Below are 25,612 nucleotides of genomic sequence, written 5' to 3'. Positions count from 1 at the left end.
GTGGCAGTGTACTTACAGTTTAGTTAGGGCTTCATAGCCATTGCAACCTTTCTGTTGTAGGAAAACTAGTAGCTGCAAGGAAAGCCAATTTAAAATGCAGCTGGAGTTTTCTTCTTGGTGTATGAATGTAGTTTCTGCTAGCCAGATGAGACAAAATATTTCATACATATTCAAAGCCTCCCTTACTGCAAGGGCTTGATTTGAAAACACAAATGCTGGGATTTCCCAGATCTAACATCTGAAGATGCTTGGATGCTGGTACCACTGTGGAGCGTATACTACAGGCATGGGAAAGAAGGCCCTTTAGGCGCTGAATATCCTAGGGTACAGCAGTGTAAGCCCACAAGAATTTTGGGGACACTGGAGCTTCAGGGTTTAAGAAAAACTGATGGTTGATCTTAGTTTTATGGTGGTCTATATCATCTTGGAGCTTAGCATCCAAGCATGAGGTATAGTGCCCCCTAGAGATCAATCTCTAGTGCTGGTAGTGACACCCTAAGCTCATTTGAGAGAGTAGGAAAATGCCCCAAGCATACATATATTTGCGACCTCTGATGTACTGGCATCTTAGCAATAGCAACAGTGCCCTCTAGTGGTCAGTTACCCTAGGTGTGGTAGTTAGGAAAATTCAAGAGGCATTGTGTACAGGCAATAACCCAGATCTAGGTCAACCTACAGGGGTGCCACCAAATGGACCGGAACAGGAAACTCTACCTTGGGGTGAAAAATTACATCTAATGCAAGGATTTAAATAATACTTAAACATAAATGGTTTCATGCTGAACTCTTTTGACCTTTTGCCTTCTGAGGTTATAAAGAGACTCAGCAATGGGTAACTCTACATCCGTTCCCATGGACACACCTCTGGGAGGCATGCTTAATAATTAGGAAGCTCTTAAAATGAATGGTATCATTGAGAAAAAGTTGTTTTTCCTCTGTAATACTATTTGGCCAAAATATAAGCTGGGAAATGGAGAGACATGGCCCAATGAAAGAGACTGAACTCTAATACTATTTCAGAACATGATCTCTACTGTGAAGAGCAACAAAAGTAGTCAGAAGTTGCCTCTGTACAGGCTTTTATGGCCTTATACCAACTTTTTTCTCATGAAAAGATTAGTGGGCTATATTATGGCCCTACTCTCTCAAAGACAAGGGGGAAACCAACAGATGGAGAGGATGATCCATTACTATCTTGTCCTCAACTATATCAAGTTCAACAAAATGTCAGGATCATCTCCAAAGAATAATCAAATCCTCTCCTGCAATTTCAAGACCTGACTCTTTATACAATCCGTGACCTCCGGTTTTAACTCTTCATGTTCACTTTTACCACAGGGTGGCCCCAACTGGAATTACATGCAGCAGGTTCCTCTAACAGGCAAAAGTGGGTATGTGCTATCCTTTGAGAGAAGTGGCAGATGTAGTCGGGACAATTAGAGTATACGTCCCTTTCACCCTATTTGAGTTAAATCAATGTTTGGGGCCGGTTAACGCCCTGGCCTGAAGCATCAGCAGCCCATATGGGTGCTGGTTCTAGTCCTGGCTGCTCCTCTTCTGATCCAGCTCTCTGCCATGGCGTGGTATAGCAGTGGAAGATGGCCCAAGTCCTTGGGCCCCTGCACCTGCGTGGGAGACCCAGAAGAAGCTCCTGGCTCCTGGTTTCAGATAGGCGCAGTTCCAGCCATTGCAGCCATCTACGGAGTGAACCAGCAGATGGAAGGCCTCTCTGTTTCTACCTCTCTCTGTAACTCTTATCTTTCGAATAAATAAAATAAATCTTTCAAAAAAAGGGATAAAAATCTAGCCTCGTTCCAGAGATGGTTGGTAAATGCAGTGAAGAAATATATTTATGTAGACCTTGAATCTCATGAAGGGCAGACTTTTCTAGGTACTCATTTCATCAATCATAAAGCTTCAGAATGGGCCATGGGACCTCCAAACCCCATGAGACAATTGTTAGAAATAGAATTTCAAGAGTCCAACAACAGAGATAGGACTGAAGAGGAAAAGATATTCCAATGTGTCAAGTAGTCCAGACAGTAGAATCATTGGGTAGCATTTGCTTTAAACACAATCCAGTGACTTCAGAATCAGCCCTTGAGGTATTCTTTTCTGGCTGAAAACTCACAAGAGAATGTTTCATGTGCGGAAACCCAGAACATTAGTGCCACCTCCAAGAGGGACCCCTTCTGGCCCATTCCCCAATGCAAGAGAAGTGGTCATCAAAAAGAGGGAGTATCCCCTCCTTTGAAGGAAGGAGAAGATTTCTACTTTTCTCATGGCCTTGTCTGAAAACTGATTGGGCCAGAGGACTCAGAAGGCTTCCATAGCCTAAGTATCTCATACCAAGAGCCCCAAGTGATTACTGACATCATAGATAACAATGTTAATTTGTTAAATTAACAATAGGAGTCACTGTGGGCTAAATTTTGATGCAGTATCCCAAACCTCAAAAAGTTATATTATAGGAGTTGATGGTAAACTTTGTTCTAGGAAATTTATTTTGCCCTCAGTTTGTCAAACAGAAGATGCTCTTATCTCTCACCAGTTATTGGTAATATCTGAATGTCCAACTTCCCTTTACTTGGAAGGAATTTTTTATCATCCCTAGCTGCTTCCCACAAACTAACTGATCCTAAGTCCGTCTTTGTTATGATGTTAGCAAACATTGGAGCAGACCCCAATTTGGATGTTTTCCCTATGGAAATAAAAGATCGAGTAATTCTTTAAATCCTCAAGTCTGGGATCAAGGGATACGTAGATGGGCTACACATGCTGTGCCTATCATCTCAGCATCAATATCTCATAAAACCAGAAACTACATAGTGACTTCAATGTTTGTTTGATAAGTTCTTCAAATATGGACTCCTAGTTCCATGTCAGTGACCCTGTAATACTCCTAACTCTGCCTATTTTGAAGAAAAATGGGAAGATGGGATGATTCAGGACCTCAGAGCTGTTAATGAGGCAGACATTCCAATTCATCCAATTTTGCCAAACCCTTATATGTTATATTGACACAGATGCCTTAAGGCACTTCATGGTATATAGTCCTAGAACTAAAGGATGCCTTCTTCTGCATCCAACTAAACCCAGAATCTGTTTTAATTTGCCTTTGAATGAACTGGTCCTTCTTCAAATATAACTCAGCAAGATATATGCACAGTCTTCCTTGAAGTTTTCAGAGATGGCTCTCGTTTGTTTAATAATGATCTTGCAAAGGAGCTCAGAAAGTTCCAATTAAAGAAAGGAGCAATTCCGTAATATGTAAATGATATTCTCATTTCTAATTCCTCCAATGGGGACTCAGATGAAAATACCACCCAAGTATTAAACTTTTTAGGAAAACAGGGATTCACAGTTTCCCCAAGCAAAGTTCAAAATTCTAAACAATGTGTAAACTACTTAGGATATATTCTGACCCTAGGAAAGTATACTCTTTCACTGAAGAGAAGAGAGTATATTATGTATAGGTTCACCAGAAAGAAACAGCTAAGGAAACTCCTGGGAATGGCAGGATTTTGTTGAATATGAATTTCAGGATTTGGGTTGATAGTCACATGAGACTTTAAAGGGTCCGAAAGCAGACCCACTTCACTGCACAAGAGAGCAGGAAGAGGCCTTCCAAATAATTAAAGGCCTATTAACAGAAGCTCTAGCACTAGGATTCTCTAAGAGGGAAAAGCCATTCACTCTGTTTGTAGTAGAGAAATAGGGAGAGGCTCTAAATATATTGACTCAGAAACTGGGTCTACTTCCATGCCTAGTGGCCTCGTTTCCTAAACAGCTAGTTTCACTGGATGCAGTATGGTTTGCATACTTAAGAGTGGTTGTTGCAATAGCAAGTTTGCTGGGGGAAACAACCAAGCTGATGTTGGGCCAGCCAACTGAAGTACAAATTCCATAGCAAGTGCAAGGTGTCCTAGAAATTAAGGGAATCAGTCAATAACAGAAGGATGCCTCACAAAATATCAGTCTCTTTTTTGATACTCACCCGAGGTATCTGTTGAGTTCTTAATCTAGCTACTCTATTGCCATCTGAAAGTACTTACTCTTGTATAGAGACCACAGAGCAGGTTTGTTCTAACATGTTGGACCTATGAAACGAACCTTTGGAAAATTCAGATGTTGAGTCATTTATTGATGGCAGCTTTATGAAGGTAGGGATTAAGAAGGCAGGATATGCCATAATGGATCTTAGACAGGTCATAGAAGCTCAGGTGTTGCCATCTAACACTTCAGCTCAAAAGGTTGAACATACTGCTTTGACTATAGTCTTGAAATTAGGAAAAGGCCAACTAGTTAATATTTATACAGGCTCCAAATATGGTTTCCTGTGTTACATGCACATGCTGCGATTTGGAAAGAATTAGGCCTACTGACTTCCAAAAACAGTGCCATCAAATTTGGAAAAGAGATATTAACTCTTCTTCCAGCAGTATTGGAACCCTTGGAAGTGTATGTCATCCACTTCAGGGGATTCTAACAGAAATACAGTCAATAGTAGCAAAGGAAATGCATTAGCAGACAAGATAGAAAAAAGTTCTGCTACACAAGAGGTTCTAGAAATCGCTTTAATATTGCAGCCTATAAAGGTAACTAATGATCCTTGCTATGCTGAGCTTGAGATAGAATGTACTAATGATGTCAATGGGTGGTGTACTTTTGATCATAAGGTCATGCTCCCAATCTCCTCTCAATGGAAAATTATTAAGCAAATGCATGACTCTATCCATCTAGAAGAGGAGCACTGATGCAAGTAGTTTCTTGGGCATTTAGAGGGAAAGAGCTGTATATTGTTATAAGGAAGTAACTCATCTGTTTGTAAAATAACCCTGGTGGCTACATGAAGCCACCTCCTTTGTTCACTCCCCTGCAAAGGAAAGGAACACATCCAGGTGAAGGCTGGAAGATAAGACTTTACTAAGGCTCCCCCAGAAAATAATTACAAATTTCTTCTGGTCTTTACTGATATGTTCACAGGATGGATACAAGCTTTTCAAACTCAAGCAGAAAAGGCACAAGATGTGTCCAAATCCCTGTTAAAGGAAATAATTCCTCACTTTGTTCATCCAAGATTAGTCCAGAGTGACAATGGACATTCGTTTGAATCTAAAATAACTCAGAAGTTAGCTATTGCTCTAAGGATCTCTTATCATCTCTGCATCTCTTGGATACCTCTGTCTCCAGGCAATGTTGAAAAGGCTAATCACAGTCTTAAGAAAATTCTGCCTGAGCTTTGCCAATAAGTCTCAGAAACATGGTTTAAACTATTGCCTATTTCCCCCCTCAAGAAGAGAATGGCACCTAAGTCTGCTTTAATGCTTAGCATTTGAAATGCTATATGGAAAGCGCTTCTTTACTTCTGAAATCATTTTTGATTCAAAAACTCAAGATAAGATAAGGTATACTATTAATGTAGATCAGGTACAAAAGGCTCTGATGGAGTATGGTAACAAAATTATGCCAGTGCTAAATTTTTTTAAATTTATTTGAGAGGTAGAGTTACAGGCAGTGAGAGGGAGAGACAGAGAGAAAGGTCTTCCTTCTGCTGGTTCACTCTCCAAATAGCCGCAACGGCTGTTGCTAGGCCGATCGGAAGCCAGGAGCCAGGAGCTTCCTCCGGGTCTCTCATGCAGGTGCAGGAGTGCTTGGGCCATGTTGCTTTCCCAGGCCATAGCAAAGAGCTGGATCAGAAGAGGAGCAGCCGGCACTAGAACTGGTGCCAATATGGGATGCATGCACTGCAGGCAGAGGATTAACCTACTGCACTGCAGCGTTAGCCCCTAATGCTAGATTTTAGAAGTCAGCAATAGCCTGTCTCCCCACAGAGCTAGTTTTATTAAAGCTTTTGAAGGAAGAGTTCCCTTCTGACCAATTGCAGCCTAAATGGAAGGGACCTTACAAGGGACTACTTGGCACTTCTACTGTAGTTAATTTACAGAGTATTCCAAACTGGGTACATTTGTCAAGAATTAAACTTTTAACTCTTGAGTCATCACAGATGCATTTAGAGGTCTGCCTACTGTTGTGAACCAACTGAAGACCCCAAATACCTCTTCAAAGATAAAAAGATAAGTAAAGTTTTTACTTTTGTTACATCCAGGCTGCTGCACTTTATGCAGACATGTTTTATTTACCTTTTCTCCTGATTTTCTAAAGGAGGTGGTATTGGATGGAAAACTCCTTTGTTAGTTTTTCTATTATAATAGAAGATTCTGATACACTTCATTAATTCATTTTTTAAAATATTTCTATTGCTTGAGGTAACCTAGCATACAACTCAGGCCAGCTTTTATAGCACATATTCAAGTCTGTGGATGCTCTGTCTGAGGTAGTCATGGAAAACTGACTAGCCTTAGAATAAGCCCTGGTAGGACATGGAGGAGCATGTGCAGTGATTAATAGAATATATCACATCTACTCCAACAGTAGTAAGCTCATTTAAAAAGATATTACAGATCTTTATGCATGGCTAGGTGGTTTTATAAACTTCATGGAAATAATCTATCAGTGCCTACTATTTGGGAAACAACAGAATATACCTTTCCTTTCTTAAAGGGAATTTCACCAGTGATTTATCTCTTTCCAATCATACTCATGCTGCTTGATAAACTTGTCTGTTTCAGAATTTGACAGCTTCTCTGAGGAATGATGACTTTGTGAGGGGTTGGAACCATTGGCAGTGACAGTTGAAAATCCTCTGGTTCATGAGTGGATCCATTAGATGAGATAAGTAGAGGTGTGCAAACACAGGATAGGCAGGTGCAATACCCCTGATAAGCAGGAAATAGATACAAAAGATAAAACTTCATCCCTCCACACCCCCTTAAGATTAAGGATCTGAAACCTCTGAGGGGGGGATGATGTGGAATAAATAGCCAGGCATCTAGTTAGGTCTGCAGAGCTGGATAGGCAAGCACCTGGTTGGGTCTATGGAACTGGATGTCACAAGCTGCTGCTACCCCCACCACAACCACTTTTCAGTCAAAAACATTTGCCTTCACATAATGCACCTCTTACATCTGGGACCTGTGTGAGGAGGATATAAAAGAAGTTGAAAACTGGAAAGTATTCTTTTTTTATAAGTACTTTTTAAATATTTATTTATTTGAAAGTCAGAGTTACACAGAGAGAGGAGAAGCAGGGGGGGTCTTCCATCCGATGGTGCACCCCCCAATTGTCCACATGGCCGGAGCTGCGCCGATCCGAAGCCAGGAGCCAGGAGCTTCTTCTGGGTCTCCCACGCAGATGCAGGGGCCCAAAGACTTGGGCCATCTTCCACTGCTTTCCCAGGCCATAGCAGAGAAATGGCATTAATATGGGATGCCAGCACTTCAGGCCAGGGCGTTAACCCTCTGTGCCACAGCGCCAGCCCCGAGAGTATTCTTTTTCCACTGTGGACCTTGCCTGAAAGTATGTCACCCATCTTTTTGGCAGTCTTTTTTTTCTTCTTCTTCTTTAATGCTGGGAAGGAATGTTTCCACACTCCACATCACTTCTTATGGACAGACCTCCCCTATTGCAAGTACTATTTTTAGTTTCCCTTTACTCCCTACTTAGTGGGCAACTATTTGGCTCACTCATATGGTATACTTCTCTGTGTAAGGTGACCCACATTCAGGTGTGAATGTATATTTGTTCATGTCCAGATAAACTGTTCTTACTTGCACACAATACCAGTCACTATTAGTATTTCTATCTCTGTGGGAAACAAGAGCCTGTTTTAAAAATTATTAAGTTCATTGTCCACATCAGTGAAATTAGCTTGTAGCCTTGAGGATGTCCTACTGTATAAGTATATGCTACAAGTGAATAAAAGGCTAACTGTAAGTAGATAACAGTATGTAACTGGTACTAGTTAATGCATAAAGTTCTAGTGTTCATAGGAGACAGTAAAGGGAGATTGCATTATTGAGTCCATAGGCATAGGTGAGTAGGATTGGCATGCATATAGAGATAGAAATATGATTATTTAAATTTGTAGTCACAGCACGAACTAAGACAATAGATAAATTATTTCATACACTGAAGTACTGATATTTTGAAGGTGAAAACCAAGAAAAATAGATGCATGTGAGAAAACAAACAAAAGGAATTAACAGATTTGAGGACTTTAAAAGGAGGCGAATACAATATTTGAGTTTCCATTCCTGTCTGATACAATTAGTATATACAGGGGGAAAGAGAGGTGGTAACTAGGTACCTGAGGAACACTCACAGATTATTCAGTAGGCAATTTACTACTGGGAACTTGAGCTCTAGTAATAGGATAGGTCAAGCTTATAGATCCAGAGAAGATAATTGAAGGTATGAGACAGGTTAATTAGTTTATAACTATTATTGCAGTGTCAGAAATTAAGTATTTAATAAATGCTCACATTTGGAGAAATCCGGGGGAAAGTAAAAATACAGCAGAGATACAGAAGATATAATTTGAGAAGATCAAACTGAATAATAAAATATCTTGGAAATCTAAAGGATAAAAAATCTCCAAGCTACTGTTTATGAACCAGCCGAGTATCAAATGCTACAGAAACTTTAAGATAGAGTACCAAAAATGTTGAATGAATTTTGTGTTTATGACATTGTAGTATTTTCTCCTTATCTATGGTTTCAGTTTCTATCATTTTAGTTACCTGGAGTCAATTGTTTTCTGAAAATATTCATGGAAAATCCCAGAAGCAAACAATTCATAATTTTTAAATTGCACAGTATTTTGAATAGTGTAATAAAATATGCCAACCCGTTTCACTCTGTCTAGGACATTAGGACATGAATCATCCCTTTGTCCAGCATATCCACACCTGTATACACTGCCTGCCCATGATTGATCGCTGTGGTATCACAGTGTTTGTGTACCACTAAGCCTAATTTTACTCAGTAATGGCCCCAGAGTAAAGCAACAGCAATGCAGGCAACTCAGGCATGCCAAAGAGAAGCTATAAAGTACTTTCTTTAAGCAAGAAGATAGAAATTCTTGATTGAATAAGAAAAATAAAGAACACATGCTGAGGCTGCTAATAACTAGATTAAGAATGAATTTCTACCCATGGAATTGTGAAGATAGAAAAAGAAATTCGTACTGCAATACCTCAGCTACAAAAATTATTGCTACAGTGCATGCTAAGTGTTTAAATTTTAATTTAAACTTGATCGTAAGTATGACAAATATAGAAAAAACAGTATGTATAGCATCTGTTACTGTCTGTAGTTTCAGACATCCACTAGGGGCCTTGGCACTTATGCTCTATTGATATGGTGGGGGGTCACTGTAACTATCTTCAACAAAGAAACTTTGGGGAATTCGGGGGTTAGAAAAATGATATATGAAATTTAGGAGTAAAAGAGCTTTTGCTTAATAAAGACAAGTAATTTGAAGATAGTTAATTCCTGTAAGAAATTATTCATTCATCACTTACTTAACAAATATCTGATTACCCTCTTTGTGCCACACACAGTTCTTTGTGCTGGACACACGTAATGCTAACACTTAGAGGGAGATGAACATTTTAATTGAGCAGTCATACATATAAACTAATGTGAAGTATAAAATTCTGGTAGGTGGCATGAGTGAGTAGTATTTGGCTTCATCACAAGGTGAAGTTTGGAGCACTGAAGTTCGGCTAGCAATACTGTGAAAAAGTGTGAACAGACTTTGGGGAAATGTAGAGCATCAAGCTGGAAGCTAAAGGAAACAGCAATGTCCAATTATTTAATTTTAAGTAAACACTTGAGAAACATTCATAATCAAAGCCAGGAGAAAATGTTACTCTAATATGTGTGGAAATGTGTGTCCAGAGGTGGTGTCAATTTTACTGTGTTTGCAAACAACCTCAATTTGTATCTTTACTCTTACAAGATTTTCACAATTTCAGGTCAGAAACTCAGTTTGATCAATTTACCACAGGATAATCGGCTCTTGGGGATTGCTAGCTAAACTCCCAAGAGAATGATTTTTTTAAAAGAAAAAAATAGATATATTTGTTAACGCTGAGCAACAAAACTGGCAAATGGAACAGAAGACGCCTATTGACTCAGCTGAATGGTGCCTGCCCAGTGGGGAAATCTAACTTAGTATCAGAGTTGCTAGACAAGAGGTCAATGCAGTGATTTCAGGAGAGAATGTCCAAGTAAGGAGTGCTTGTTGTGAAAATAAACCTATAGAGGAGATGGAAAGAATAAAAGAGAACATGCTTTTGTGGAGGAGTTTAAGAGCACCTTCAGACAGTCTGGTTCTATTGCAATTTGATAAAGTGAAATTTGCCTTTATTCCAGTGCTGAGTAAAAGTGAGTATGAAATTGAGAAGACAGGTTCACTGAGAAAGATCTTTCCCAGGGCAATAATTGACTATCACTTTAAGATATACCAGGGTATTTATGGCAAATTTTAATTTACATTCCTATAGAGTTGTTCAATTTGAAATATTCACACATTTATACCAGTATTTATATACACCCACATGATTCATTTCCACAGAATGACTATGGGGGAAAAGTTCTGAATCTTTTATCTGAAAGCATTAGGTTACTGTTCTCTGTAACTTTTAGAAAGGATTCATCAGCATCATGGCCTAGCTGGGACAGAACCAAGTAAGTTTCAAATCACAAGAAATTCTTAGATCTCTACTTGAAATTTTGATTTGAGATATCTCACCATTTCTCCATATAGCTACTCTCTATCTTTAATCACAGGTGTACCAAAAGTCAAGTTCAATCTACTAATGATTTTTTTCCCATCTTTTCAGTTTCCCAAACATATGTGCATTAGGCGTCAAGTTCACACAGAATACTAAGTTTCCTAACCACATCTTATGAGGAGCAAGTTATATTCGAAGAGTCTTCTTTCTTAGCTTAATTTATTCCATCTTATATTCCACAGTTTCTCAAACATTTCTGAGTTTCTTTAGATTTTCAAATGATATTTAGCTTCTTCATCAAGCATAGATTAGGAAATTCATCGTTTCTTATTACTCTAGCAAGTAGTACTGATAATTTTAAATATAGTAAGACAAAATCTGTATAAAATTAAATTTGATGATGTCACAGATTATAAAAATAAAGGTGGGACTGGCACTGTGGCATAGTGGGTAAAGCTGCTGCCTGCAGTGCCAGCATCCTACATGGGCACTGGTTCAAGTCCTGGCTTCTCCACTTCCAAACTCTCTGCTATGATCTGGGAAAGCAGTAGAAGATGGCTAAAGTCCTTGGGCCCCTGAACACAGATGGGAAACCTAGAGAAGGCTCCTGGCTCCTGGCTTCAGATCAGTGCAGCTCCAGCCATTGTGGCCATCTGGGGAGTGAACCAACAGATAGAAGACTGACTCCCCCCCTCCCCACGCCTCTGCTTTCTGTATCTCTGCCTTTCAAATAAGTGAATAAATCTTAAAACACACACACACACACACACACACACAATTGCAACATAACTAAGTTCCCACAGTCTCTGTAGGAGACAAAATTGGTGCTCCATCCAATTCATCTTGTATTTCTCTCCTCTCAGCTTGTATACAGGTTTCTTTATAAGGAACTGCAGGTAAAACTTTCAGAGACTGAGTACGTTAATTGAAGCCATTGGCTCCTAAATATTTCAGTACATGCAGAGTCAGAAGACCCTGGGAGTTAATATCTCAGCCTGTAACACAATGGAGGCTGTGTATGGAAACTAGCTAACTCTCTGGACTCTAGCCAGGACAGACTCTGAAGTTGCAATTTACATTACAGACCTTCCATGGTTAAGAGGGAGACTGGGACTTGGCTGAAATGCCACTCTTACTTGGCTTCTTTTTTTCTCTACTGTTTTCTCCTCCTTTTACTACAAAGTGTTTCAAAAAGTTCATGGAAAATGTACACTATGAAAAAACTGTCCATTAATTTCAATTTTTAAACAGATTTATTTTATTTGAATGGCAGAGTTACACAGAGAGATTTTCCAACTGCTAGTTCACTACCCCAAATGGCCACATCAGCCACAGCTGGACCAGGCCAAAGCAGGAGCCAGGAGCTTCTTCCAGGTCTCCCACATGACTGAAGGGGCTCAAGGACCTGGACTATCCTCCGCTGCTTTCCCAGGCCATTAGCAGGGAGCTGGATCAGAAATGGAGCAGCCAGGACTTGAACTGGTGCTGCTGGCAGTGGTTTAACCTGCTGTGCCACAGCACTGGCCCCTGAATTTCAATTTTTTGGCATTAAAATAAACTAATCTTTTAAATCTATTTTCCCAAAACTTTTTTAAGTCCCCTCGTATTTCCCCCAAGGAGTGTCTTAATAATGAATGCTTTTCTAAGGGTCTACTTTTGGGAGCTTCAGCCTAAGATGTATCCTTTTATCAAAATCACCTGTTGCATCCGTTACAGTTACTGATTCCTGGCCCAATCCCAAACAGTTACACCAGCACTTTTAATGAAAACTCCAGATAATATCTATGCACAATAAAATTTCAGAACTAATGATTTTAGTCATAATGATTAACCTCTTAAGGGTGATTCTAAAACTAGGTTTCTGTTAGTATTTTTTGTGTGACTATAACAGAATACCTGACACTGGAGAATGTATAAAGAATAGAAATTTATTTCTCACAATTTTGGAGGCTAGAAACTCTTAAGCAATTGGCCCATTTCATCTACGTTATTCAATCTGTGAAAAGAATGATCTATAGTATTCTACCATCAGTCTTTTAATGTCTTTGGGATCAGTAATGATATCTCTTTCAGTTCTAATACTAAAAATATGTGCCTTTTTTTCTTTTTCTTGGGTAACCTGGGTGGAAGTTTATCAGTTTTATAAAACTTATCAATGAACTAGCTTTCGGTTTTGCTTATTTTTTTATTGATTGTCTATTTTCACTTTCATTCATCTCTGCTCAAATTTTTGTTATTTTTCTTGTTTGCTTTAGACTTAAATTGCTGTTTTATATTTTCCAAGTAGAAACTCAGATTATTGACTTTTTTTCTAATACATGGATTTAGTGTTATACATTTCTCTCTAACTTCTGCTTTTGCTAACATTCCGAAGTCTGATTGATTGTATTTCCATTTCCTTTACTTCAAAATTTTGTTAATTGGACTGGGCATTTGGCACAGCAGTGAAGGTGCCATTTGGGATACCTGCATCCATATCAGAGTGTCTGGGTTTGAGTCCCAGCTCCATGCTGGATTCCAGCTTCTTGCTAATGTGCACCCTGTTAGGTAGCTGATGGTGGCTTAAGTACTTGAGTCCATGTGGGAGACTTATATTGAGTGCTCAGCTCCCAGCATTAGCCTGGCCCATCTCTGGATGTTTTGGACAATTGGTGACTGAATTAAAAGATGGAAGATCTCTCTCTCTATCTCTCCCTGTCTTTGCCTCTGCCTATTAAATCAATCAATCAATCAATCATTTTCAAAAACCAACTATCATTTTCTACTGATACTTTTCTTTGGCTCATTGTTATTTAAATATATTGCTTAATGTTCATATATTTGGGGATTATCCATATTTTTCTGTTATTGAATTCACTCCAATTCTATTAAAAATATAATTTTATGTTTGCTGTTCCTTTTAATTTGCTGAGTTATGTTTTACGGCCCGGATTGTGATGAATTTGTTGAATGATCCATCAAACTTAAGAATAATGTGTATTCTGCTGGTGTTCGATGGAGTAACCTATGAATATCAATTAGATAAAATTGATTGATCATCCTGTTCAGGTCAACTATATCCTTACTGATTTTCTGCCAGCTTGATATATCAATGCTGAGAGAAATGTATTGAAGTTTCCAATAGGGACTTTGTCTATTTATTATTGAAATTGTATCATTTTTCCTCATGTATTTTGATGCTCTGTTATTAGGAATATATGCATTAAAGAGAATTATATTCTTAGAGTAACTACTCCTTTATACTTGCATAATGTCCCTTTTTAACCCTGATTATTTTCTTTGTTCAGAAGTCTGATTTAACTGAAATTAACATGGGAACTTCAGCTTTCTTTTCTTCAGTGTTATCATTCTCTATTTTTTTCCATCCTTTTACTTTCATTCTGAGTGTTAATGCTCATATTTAAAATGGGTTTCTAGTAGACACAGAGGTCAGTTTTATTTATCTGGTCTGATAATTTTTGTTTAGTGTTTCAAATCACCCAAATTTAATGTTATCATTAATGTAGCTGGTTAATATCTACCATGTCTTTGTTTTCTATTCATTACACATGTATTTTCTTTTCCCCCTCTTTTTCAACTTTCTTTGGTTTTGAATAATTTTATGATTCTATTTTACCATTAATTATACTAAAAGTATTTTAGTGGCTACTCTACATGTTACAATACATATTTACTATTTTTAAAGTAGTCTTCATTTGGGGGAACGGTTTTAGGTTCACAGTACAATTGAACAGAAATTACAGAAAGTTCTCGTTTACCTCTGCCTCATACACATGCTTTGTCATTATCAGCAGTCTGCACCAGAGTTATACAGTTGTTACAATTGATGAACCTATGTTTTGAAAGATTTATTCTTTATTTGAAATTCAGAGTTGCAGAACGGGAGAGAGAGTTAAAGAGAGATCTTTCACACATTGGTTTACTCCCCAGATAGCTGCAACGGCCAGGGCTGGGTCAGACGGAAGCCAGGAGCTTCATCAGGGTCTCCCATGTGGAGGCAGGGACCCAAGCACTTGGGCATTCCTCGATTGTTTTTTCCAGACTATTATCAGACAGCTAGATCAAAAGTGGAGAAGCCAGGACACGAACCAGCCCCCATATGGGATGCCGACATCACAGGTGGTAGCTTAACCCACTATGCCACAACACTAGCCCCTTGATCAACTTATTCTTACAAAACATTATCATCCAAAGTTAGGAGATTACATTAGGCCTCACACTTGGTACATTTTATCAGTTTGGGCAAATGCATACTGACATGTATCCACTATTATATATCATTCAGAAGAGTGTCACTGTTCTAAAAATCTTCTGTGTTCCATCATTCCCTCCCTGCTAACCCTTGGCAAGCACTGATCTTTTTTCTGTTTAATTTTCTTATGAGAATATGCTTTGCATAATTTTATAAGTCATATTGTTGGAATCATTATTATGAACAATGATTTATTTATTATCATGAATAAGACACTATAAACATCCATGTGCAGATACTTGGACAAAAAATTTTGATTCATTTTAGTGTATTCCAAGTGTAACTGATAGATCATATGTGAAGAGAATGTTTAGTTTTGCAAAAAAAAAAAAACCGCCAAATTGTCTTTCAAAATAGCCACACTATTTTGCATTCATATCAGCAATGCATGATAATTCATGTTGCTTCACATCCTGACCAATATTTAGTGTTATCAATATTTTGACAAAATCTTAGTAGATGTTCAGTGGTGCTCATTCACTTTTGCAAGATAATCTCATTGAATATATAATTTTATGTTTTTGGTTTTCTTCTTTCAACACTTTATTTCACTCCACTCTCTTCTGTTTTCAGGGTCCTGTATAGAAGTCTGTTATAATTATTGAAACTGAGCCCCTACACAAAGCTTTGTATTCAGACGCTAGATGCTATCAGGTCCAAGTCTGCCACAGTCTCACAGCTTCCCTCCATTAGCTTAAAGTGCCCTTGCCCTGACTTTTCACTGTAAAAACCACCCCTTACTAAAATTAACTTACTGGATTGGGAGAATAGTGCAGCTGGCCCCACAAGGCTCTAATCACTGACTTGTGAGGTCATTTGTTTCTCCAGTAGATAACATACTGATATTTGATCATGTTTTTTTTTTTTTTTCCAGAAACTCCAGGCCAGGAAAATAAAGTAACTACCATTTGAATATAGCCCCAAGACTGACTGAAGACCACTTTGCCCTGCTGAGTCCTCTTATTAAGAAAAACAGTTCTCCAAAACCAGTTATCTTTGGAAGTTCTTTAAGCTGCCCAAGGGGGACCCTGTGTCCTCATTAAAACAGAATGTTGTGTGGCTGGCACTATGGTGCAGTGGGTTAAAGCTCTGGCCTGCAGTGTGGGCATCCCATATGGGTGCCAATTCGAGTCCCAGATGTTCCACTTCTGATCCAGCTCCTTGCCAATGCAGCTGGGAAATCAGCAGTGTTTGGGCCCCTGCACTCATGTGGGAGACCCGGAGGAGGCTCCTGGCTCATGGCTTCAGATCGGCTCAGTGTGGCCATTTCGGGAGAAAACCAGTGGATAAGAGAGCTCGCTCTCTCTCGCTCTCTCTCTCTCTCTCTTTCTCTCTAACTTTCAAATAAATAAAATAAATTTTAAAAAACAGAATGTTGTGTATACATCCTTGATAATTCTGGAAATATCTCCTTAGCTCTCCACGATATCCACAACCAGAAGAGTGCAATGTCAAATCACACACTAAGCCTTAAATTAGTGGCTCTATTCCTGGTTTGGGACTGGAATTTTAAGGCAGAAAATCTTCCTTGCTTTCATAAGTATAGGAATGCTAGTATTTTGGGGTCTTTCTTGCTATGGAATGGTGATGCATCTGCAGGATAGAGCTAGGCATAGCTCACCATAGTTCACCAATGATTTTCTACTTTTCTATGTGATGTCTCTTTAAATAAAACTGCGTAGTTATGTGAGCAACCTTACACATACTAGATTTTGAAATAAGTGATCAGGTTTATGACATCTTCAGTGTATTTAATATAGAATTTTCTAGTTTCCATGCTTTGACTGTAGTTCTTTGAAACTGGTGGAAAGCAGAGGACACTTCCTAAAATCTTGCAAGATCTTCCTTAATGATTGGAAGGATTTAAATAATGTCAATTTGGGGCAAACTTGGTGGCACAGCAGCTTAAGCTGCCATCTATGATGTTGGCATCTCATATCAGAGCACTGGTTTGAGTTCTGGCTGCTCTGTTTCTGAACCAGAACCCTGCTAATGCACCTGGGAAAGCAGCATATGATGGCCCAAGTACTTGGACTCCTGCCATCCATGTGGGAAAACTAAATGGAGTTTCTGGCTCCTGGCTTTGGCTCGACCTAGATCTGGCTGTTGCAGCGATTTGGGGAGTGAGCTAATAGATGGAAAATTGCTTTATATCTGTCTCTACTTGTTTCTCTGTCACTCTGCCATTAAAATGAATAAAACAAATCTTATATAATGTTAATTTATATGGGGAAACTGAGTTCATGGACAAAATAAATGAACCATGAGTATTGTCATATTTAAAGTGTTTATAAATTATTTTATGTACCATATTTTGGAGAATATGACCAAATAATAAAGAAACAATTTGACTATCTTTTTATAAAGTCGCAAGAGAGTAGGTTAAATCAATTCCTTACACATCACTTACATATCATTATGATGTTCGAGATTTACTATGATGTTCCTGAGGTCTTATAACTAGATCATGAGGTGCCTTGAAGAATATAAATTGTGTTCACTGTTGGCTTACAGTTAAATATCACTTTGTTGAAAAGGGGTAATCCATACGAAGTATATATGGTAACTGTCAGCTCAACAGAAGAGCAAATGAACTGAATCACCCAATTATCCATTTAGACAAATGAAGATATATTTGGGTCAAATAAAGGGTTACAGCTCACTTTCAGTAATGACTTGGAATTGTCTCACTATTGTGAAAATGAGCAGTTAATACTGTAGAGGTGCCCCTGAGCTGATACACAAGCTATCTCAGTAAGGTGCTATTTCTCTATTGCTTGACTCAAATAACTGAAGTTTGTAAGAAATAATTCGCCCTGAATTTGCAGAATATCTTATTGTCACTTATACAAAAATAGTATTGAAAAGTAAAGTTAATGCTTAAATTTACCTCATTTTATCATTGTGTTGTCTCAAGCATTTGTAAGCCCCTGTAAAATAAAATGATTTATTTTTAATAATATATTTAGGACTAAAAATCAAGTTAATTAATAACCCCTTATAGTCAACAGTTATGCCAACTTACCGAACTCTAAAAAAGTAAATTAAAAGCAAATAATGAAACATAATGTATAAATTGATTGCAAGTGGAAAATAAACTGAAAAAATTCTGACAAAAAATACCTTTTAGGGAGTTATATATTTCCATTTCTACCCAAATTTATAGACTGCAAAATAGTGATTATTTTTATGATTGAGCTATGGAGTATTATTTTACCAGTCTTCTTACCAATCAAGGTCTATTCTCCTCATAATTACAGTGCTTTTAAAAATAAATGTTATCCTAAAGTCACTTCAAGTACCATGATACCCTTCATGTATCTGGCAATTATGGACTGAATTGTGTCCCTCCCAATCCCCATATTTGTATGTTGGAGCCCAAATGTGATGATATGTGGTGGTGGGTTCTTTGAGAGGTAATTAGTTTTAAGGTCGTCATAGGCTGGGGTCCTCACGATGGAGTTAGTACCATTATGAAAAGGGATCAGAGAATACATTTCTCTCTCTTTCTCTCTCTTTCTCTCTCTTTCTCTCATCTTCTCACTACCTCCACCTCTCACACTCCACCACCACCACCTCTCCCTTTCTATCATGGGAGGTCATAGCAAGATGATGATAATCTGCAAGCCAGGAAAAAGGCCCTAATCAGGAACTGAATCAGATAGCACCTTGATCTTAGGCTTCTTAGCCTCCAGAACTTTTAGACATACATTGTTGTTTAAGTCAACTAGTGTTTTGTTATAGCAACCAAAAAAAAAAAAAAACTGAAATTAGATAACATTTTTTGTTTTCCCACAGTGCAAGGCATTTGTTTATTCATTTATTTGACTGCATCATTTATTCTAGGAAATGTAGTAGCTAATGGGAATACAAAATAACTTAAACAAAGTATTGCTCTTTTGGAGTTTACAGAATACCAGGTGTTACTGTCAACAACAAATCCAATGTGAGAAGTTGTAAAACAGGGGAAAATAGAGGATCTATGGAAACACATAAGTGAGGCACTCAACATGAACTGCACTGTGTACATGATACTAATCTTCCACCTAGCAGAGTGGTAAGAACCGAAAAATTAATTTTGGGGTGGAAAACCATGGTCTTTTGCATTTGGAGTAGCATTTGTGGTGATATTAAATGGTGGTATGTCCACATTATTTAGGGACATTTAAATACTATTTTTGTCCCAGCTCATCCCTAGAGGTTTATTACAAAGCTATATGCACGTGTAAAATACCAAAGAAGATACAAAATGCTACTGTATGATTGGCTGGTCAATATAAGATAAACCACAGAGATTGCTTATAAAACTGAACTGTGGCCGGCGCCGCGGCTCACTAGGCTAATCCTCTGCCTTGTGGCATCGGCACACCGGGTTCTAATCCTGGTCGGGGCGCTGGATTCTGTCCTGGTTGCCCCTCTTCCTGGCCAGCTCTCTGCTGTGGCCAGGGAGTGCAGTGGAGGATGGCCCAAGTCCTTGGGCCCTGCACCCCATGGGAGACCAGGATAAGTACCTGGCTCCTGCCATTGGTGCGCCGGCCACAGCGCGCTGGCCGAGGCAGCCATTGGAGGGTGAACCAACGGCAAAGGAAGACCTTTCTCTCTGTCTCTCTCTTTCATTGTCCACTCTGCCTGTCAAAAAAAAAAAAAAAACTGAACTGTAACATGTAACTCAGAATGGAAGGAAAAGCCATACTTTTCTCAACCCAAATTCTGAATTTACACCCAGGCTTTCCTTAAACTCAAACAAAAAGGCCTAAATTCTGAAGCACATGAAGTGAGAACACCCTGTATGTCTTAATGCCATTCTATTTTTATTTTTTTCTAAGATTTATTTATTTTTATTTGTTTTTTTTTTTTTTTTTGACAGATAGACTTAGACAGTGAGAGAGAGAGAGAGAGACAGAGAGAAAGGTCTTCCTTCCGTTGGTTCACCCCCAAAATGGCCGCTACAGTTGGCACACTGCACCGATCCAAAGCCAGGAGCCAGGTGCTTCCTCCTGGTCTCCCATGCGGGTACAGGGCCCAAGGACCTGGGTCATCTTCCACTGTACTCCCAGGCCACGGCAGAGAGCTGGACTGGAAGAGGAGCAACCAGGACAGAATCCGGCGCCCCAACCAGGACTAGAACCCAGGGTACCAGCGCCGCAGGCCAAGGATTAGCCAAGTGAGCTGCGGTGCTGGCTGTATTTTTAAAATTTATTTGGAAGGCAGAGTTAGAGAGAGAGAGAAAGAAAGAGAGAGAGAGAAGAGAGAGAGAGACATATCCATCTTCCATTTGCTGTTTCACTCCACAAATGGCCACAAAAGGGCAAATCCAGCATCCCAGAGCTTCTTCTGGGTCTCCCATGTGGATGCAGGGACCCAAGCACTTGGGCCATTCTTTGGTGCTTTCTTTCTCAGGCACATTACCAGGGAGCTGGATTGGAAGTGGAGCAGCGGGGATTCAAACCAGAGCCCATATTGTAGGATGGCACTGCAGGTGGCAATTAAACCTGCTACTCCACAATGCCAGCCCTAGTTTATGAAATTTTATGTCAAAGTTACTGCTGGCTAGTAGTTGTGACCTATTCTGTCTCCTAAAAAATATCTGACGAATTATATTTTTTTTCACTCTCTGGTTTCAGGAGGGAATGAGAAAGCTGTATTCTCCCACCTAATTCTTCATAAAGTGTTGTACAATGGATAACAGATGGTAGGAAAATCTCACATAAGAGTGTGATATGTACATTTAGTGTGAAATAGGATAAAGCCAGCAGAAAACTGTTCTACACAGGCAGAATGGCCCCAGAGCTAAATGCAAAGTTACATGCTTAATACTATCATGCCCCCCCATTAAGCTGAATTAGCTTGAAGTTCGTGGTCATTCACCATTTCCATGAAAGTATTAATGCAGGAAGGTTAGAGGAAGAAGTTATAACCTCTGCTTGCTCTCACTTGTTTCCCCTCTTCCACTATCTCACTTTACATTTCAATTAACCATAAACAAGAAGGTACATTTCCCAAACTCTTATCACTCTTCCCAATAATAAATATAAGATGGCATTTTAGACAAAAGACCCACATGCTATATCAAAGTGCTTGGGTTCGAATCCCAGCTCTGCTTTAGATTTATGTTTCTCACTAATGTACATGCTGGGAGGCAGCAGATGATGGTGCAAGGAGTTGGGTCCCCACAACCTATATAAGGGAACTGAACTGAATTTTCAGGTCCTAGTTTGGCTTTAGTCTAGCTCTAGCCTTTATGGGCATTTGGGGAGTGAACCAGCAGACAGATGGGAGCTTTCTGCCTGCCTGTCTCTGTCTTTGTGTCTGTTTCTCTGTGTTCCTCAAATAAATAAACAAACTTTAAAAAATAATAGATATTTTTAGTAAAAACAAAATTTCCAATATTGGATGATAAATGAAATATTGCTACCTTAGTATTTGATATCTTGGGACTTTAAGGATATTTTTACAGTATCCTCTTAAATTTCTTCTTTTGTGAACCTCCAAATTTCCTTTTCATTACTCTATGTAGAATATTCTCCAATTTGTACTGAATTTTAAGAACTCATGAATGACAATAAATTATACTCTAAGTCAAGAAAATGGGGATGAGCCTTGGGAAAGACATGAGTCAGTGGAAATTTTGTAGTGCCACTTAGATTGTACTACATTGGCTCTTAGTTATTTCTGTGTGCTATTTGTAAAAGACTGTTTTAATGAACTCTGAACCATTAAACTTGATTTTTAAACCTAGGATTGTGGCAAATAGGTTATTATTCTTATAAAAACTAGAAGGAGGGTATTTTAAATGTGTATATCATATTGATACTTATGGGCTAAAGCACATTAATTACTTTAAAATATGTTCTGGTTCTGTTTAGATAAAAGACTCGAAGTATTTGAATGAGATACGTGCACACACATTACTCCAATTTCCCCCACTAGTTAGCACAAAGGTAGGGTGTCAATTGAGTTTGTTGGTTTATCAGTCACTTGCAGCACTGTTTGCATTATGTGGGATTATTTAAAACCCATGTCATGGAACCAATTTAATTTTCTGCTCAAGAGCACTGTTTAATTTATATTCAATGTGTTCTGTTGTTTGAGATTTAGGCTCTTTCAGATAATAGTTTTAACAGAACACTTCCCGAGGCATGTTATAAATTCTGTGTTGCAGCATATCACTGAAGAAATGTACATAAGTGCCTGTTCAATAATTAAACCCAATATGTAAATTAGCTCAAGCTGAAGTTACAGAAAGGCAAGTTTTGTTTCAAAACAAGAGAAAAATTTAATAATTTTGATTACCTAAAGTTGGTGAAGATAGTATATTCTAAAAAAGTCAGCTGAATGTTCAAAGACTCAATCATTTCAGAGGGAGACCCTGGTTGGAGTGAGAGATCGACCTAAACTGGTGTCTTTATAAGTCTATCATCACAAAAGTGGTTAGCAAATTCTGACTTGAAAGATCATGCAAGGATTATTAGCTTTCAAAAAATTGTGCAGGAACAACATACACATAAAAAAGAAAAAAGAAAATGAATCTAGACAAAGATTTTACACCCTTCACAAAAAATTAACTGGAAATGAAACATAGACTTAAATTTAAAATGCAAAGTACAAAATCCCTTGAAGATAATATAAGAGAAAAACCTAGATGCTTCTGGGTTTGGAGATGATGTTTTTGATATGACACCAAAGATATGATTGATAAAATCATCAACCAACTCGACAAATTAAAATTTAAACATTTCTTTCCTGAAAGAGACACTGTAAAAAGAAGGAAAAGATGACACAGGCTTGGAGAAAATAGTTGCAAAAGACATTTCTGATAAAAGACAATTATCCAAAATATACAAAGACCTCTTCAAATTCAACAATGAGGAAAAATTAGATTAAAAAATGGCAAAAATGCCTTAACACACACACCTCACTGAAACAGAAACACCAATGGCATATAAGTAAAGGAAAAAATTCTGTACCCTATAGGTCATCAGGGATATGTAAATTAAAACAATACTGAGATACCACTATATATGTATTCAAAAGATCCAAATCCAGAACTGTCACCACATGGTTGCTAGATAAGATGTGAAGTAGTAGGAACTCTCATTTGTTGTGGTAGGAATACAAAATGTTACAGAAACTTTGGCAGACAACTTAGTCGTTTCTCAAGAAATTAATCATGTTCTTATCATATGTTGCTACAATCATGCTGCAATCCAAAGGAATTAAAAACATGTCTATCCAAATACCTGCGCAAAGATAATTATGCCCAAACTTGGAAGCAAACAAGATGCTCTTCATAGGTGAATGAATAAACTATGGTATATCCTGACAACAGAATATTATTCAACATTAAAAATAATAAAATAACTGAAGATTAAATGCATACTGTTATTAAGAAGAAGCCAAATTGAAAAAAAAAACTAACTACCTTATGATTTTAAATATATGCCATTCTGGAAAATGCAAAACTATTGAGACAGTAAAATGATCAATGGTTGCCAGGGTACAGGGTGTAGGACGAGTAGGCAGATCACAGAGGATATTTTAAGGCAGGGAAACTGCTCTGTATGATGGCACAATGATAGATACACATGACTACACATTTGCCATTACCCATAAAATGTACAAGACCCAGAGTGAAACATGATGCTAACTATGGTCTTTGGATGATGATGTGTCAATGTAGGTTCATCAAATGTTAACAGATACACCACCATGGTAAGGGATGATGATAATGAGAAGGTAAACTGAAACGTAGGAACTATGTACTTTTTCTTTCTCTGAGCCTAAATATATTCTAGAAGATAGATCTATTTTAAAAATATTAGAAGCTTAGCATGTGAAAAGACCTAAGGCTACAGAAAGAATAATGACAGTGAGGATTTCTGATGGGATAGTGACAGTGGCAGTGAGCAGAAGGATGGCAAGACATGAGGCTGGAGAAAAAAGCATGTGTGATGGATCTTAAAGACCATGGTAACAATTTTATCTTCATTTTAAATGAAATAGACTGCCATTGCTTTAAACTGGGCAGTGATGTGACCATATTTACATTACAGAAAGATTCTTTTAGTTACATTACATACAATGATTTGGAAGGGCCAAAATGAAAGGAATGGAAACCAGGGAGGAGAACATTGCAGTTAACCAGATCTTCTTCCTGAGTGTTATGGTATACATGTTCCCTTCAAATTTCATGTAGAAATTCATTTGCCACTGTGATGGTTTGGGAAGTAGGACCTTTCAGAGGTGATTGGGTCTACACGGCTCCATTTTCATGAACAGATTAACGCCATTTTCCCTGGAGTTGGTTAGGTAAAAAAGTAAATTGCGTCTGTACATGTTGACTTGCCCTCTACCATGTTATAAAACAGTGAGAAGGCCCTCACCAGAGGTTCACACCTTGGTATTGACTTCCCAGTATCCAGAACTGTGAGGAATGTATTTTTACCCAAAGTGAATTGTTCAGTCTCAGGTAGTTGGCAGTAACAATACAAGATGGACTAAGACATGGGGGCTACCCCATTTCAAATAACAGCAGTCTGTCTGAAAATATTTGCATTTATTTATTTGAAATAGAGTAAGAGGGAGGAGAGAAAGAGAGCCAAGGGCGGGGGTGGGGGGGAGAGAATGAATGAGAATCTTCCATCCACTGGTTCACTCCCCAAGATGCCTGTGACAGCCAGGGGTAGGCCAAACAAGATTCTAAGCCAGAAACTCCATCCGGTCTCCACATTTGTGGCAGAGGTCCAAGTATGTGAGACATCATCAGCTGCCTGCCAGTCCATCAACAGGAAGCTTCAGAAGTAGAGTAGCTGGAACTCTAACAGGCACTCTGATAAAGGAAGTAGGAATCCCAAGTAGAGGCCCACCCAGCTGCACCACAATGCCCACCAGTAAAGGCAGTATTTAACTATAAAACATAATTCTATGTTGCTCCTTCATAGTAATTCCTATTATGACACCACTTCTTTTCATAGATCTAGATTTCAGTGAAATGAAGTTTTTAAATTTTGTTGAATGGCAAATATAGTTAAATATGCTAATTCACATTTGTATGGTATAGATATTATGAAGAGTTTTGCAAAATGGATACTTCATAAATATATTTGAAATACAGTGATAATCTTATTAATGTATTTTAAGTCCTGCAATATTAACCCATAGGTTATTTTTTCTCTCAGCCACAGATAAATTTCAAATGGAAAACATTCCAATGCCATCTTACAATATGAACCCAAGAGATAAATTAATTTATTGAAAATCAAATCCCAAATAATACTCAGTAGGGAAAAAAAAATGACCCATAAGGGGGAAAAAAAAAGCTTTCCATAACTAAAAATGCCATTTATCAGCTCATTAAATCTCTTAGGAAAATATTTTACAGGACTTTAAAGTTTCTTAGTATTCATGAACAAATTTTAATTAAAAGAAAAAGTTGTAAGAAATTTAGTTAATAATGGGACTATATGAATCTTTTTTGGGATGTGTTTTGTTTAATAAAAACATCACTTCATTTGTTACAGTGAATAGTAAATGAGAGGCAATAATTCAAGAGGGATGCAGGAAGCTTTTTCATCCACAAAAGAACACAAAGGACATGTACACTCACCACCCATGCCTTTGCTTTTTTCTTTTGATCTCTGTTCTCTTACCCACATCAGTCTGCTGTTTCCAGAATTGAATTTTTCCTTCAAATTTTGTATTTGTAAGAAGGCTAGTC

General features: G+C 38.2%; 1 long non-coding RNA gene across 1 annotated transcript in view; it reads left to right on the top strand.

Annotated features, from left to right (window-relative positions):
* Positions 1-17,566, top strand: part of LOC127484880 (uncharacterized) — a 54,072-nt gene extending 36,506 nt beyond the window's left edge. Inside the window, exon 3 of the long non-coding RNA XR_007912070.2 lies at positions 15,770-17,566. This is a non-coding gene — a long non-coding RNA (uncharacterized lncRNA). The remainder of the gene's footprint in view (positions 1-15,769) is intronic.
* The last annotated feature ends 8,046 nt before the right edge of the window (positions 17,567-25,612 follow it).

This window comes from Oryctolagus cuniculus, chromosome X (genome assembly GCF_964237555.1).
Source record: "Oryctolagus cuniculus chromosome X, mOryCun1.1, whole genome shotgun sequence".
Classification (NCBI taxonomy): Eukaryota; Metazoa; Chordata; class Mammalia; order Lagomorpha; family Leporidae; genus Oryctolagus; species Oryctolagus cuniculus.
This window is presented reverse-complemented; position numbering and strand designations above follow the sequence as displayed.